Here is a 1,384-nt window from a genome sequence, read left to right on the forward strand (position 1 = left end):
TACATTTCAGAGCGTGGTCTGAACCCTCCTTGGCCATTTTCTGGCCATGGGGCCTTCAGCTCATGACTTGCCCATCTGTAAACTGGGAAGAACATGGCCTTCCTCGTGGAATTAACGGGCTAGTTTAGTGAGCTGGAGTCCCTGGGTGTTGTGAACAGTTAATGCATCTGACTGCCACCTGACAGGCTGGCGTTCAAGTCCAGCGGAGACTCCTGGTGACTGACTTCCAAACACTCAGCCACTGAGAACCCGGTGGCGTGCAGTTCCTCTCTGGCGCACACGGGGGCGCCAGGAGCCAGAGTCGCGGTGGCTTCAAGGAACAGAACCGATTCCTCAGTTCTGGAGGCCGGCTGTTCACAGCGGGGCCTGGGCCACGTCCATTCCTTCCCTGCTGGGGGCCGATCCTTGGTCCTTCAGCGATCGATCCGCAGAGGGACCTGCCTCCCCCGCGTGTATGGCTCCTTGTCCATTCAGCTCTTTTCTTTTTTTAAAATGGTTATGATCAGGTTTTATTAGTCCCTGTGCAATTTTTATTTTATGGATTTATTTTTAATTAATACTTTATTGTGTTTAAGGTGGAGGCTCGCACGGCAGTGTAGGTTTCCCTGCGCTTTCTACACAGATTACTCAGGATGTCGGTTACGCGTCTCACAACGTGTCCCCACCCTCGGTCACTCTGTTCTGCTTGTACTCCTGCCCCTGACCTTCTCATCTCTGCCGAGAGCACTCTGGACCATTGGGTCTCCTATAGATGCCTTTTAAAGTAGCTCATAACTCACAAGTTGTAGTCTTTATTGTACGAGACAATCTGTTATTTACCTAAACGGTGACCTCAAGGGATGACTCTGGGTTAAGGATTAAGGTTTATCTCAGAGCGATAGTCTCGGGGAGTCCTCTAGTCTCAACCATTCTGGTAAGTCCGGGCTTTTTAAGACTTTTAATTCTGTCCCATAGTCCGTCTATTGTGGCTGCCATGGATTGAATCATGTTCCCTCAAAATAGTGGCTGTGAGTCCTGACCCCATCTGGGAACGGCTTGTCTTTGTCATGTGAAGGGGGCAGGATTCGTGTGGGGCGTGTCTCAAGTCAAGCTCTTTTGAGATATAAAAGAGATTCAACAGGTGAGCAGAGGGAAGGTGGGGTAAGATAGATGCCAATTCACACGGAGATCTCCAAGGAACCAGGAAGGAGAGGCTGAAGAGACAGAGACCTTCCTTCAGAGCCAACAGAGGCAGAAAGCCTTCCCTAGAGTTGGCACCCTGAATTTGGACTTCCAGCCTCCTAAAATAAACAACCAAACACACACAGTCCCCAACCGACTGCCATCAAGTCAATTCCGACTCATAGTGACCCTGTAGGACAGAGTAGTATTACCCCGTGGAGTT

The sequence above is a fragment of the Orycteropus afer genome, unplaced genomic scaffold (assembly GCF_000298275.1).
Source record: "Orycteropus afer afer isolate SDZICR_OR568_19922 unplaced genomic scaffold, OryAfe1.0 scaffold00689, whole genome shotgun sequence".
NCBI classification, from domain to species: domain Eukaryota; kingdom Metazoa; phylum Chordata; class Mammalia; order Tubulidentata; family Orycteropodidae; genus Orycteropus; species Orycteropus afer.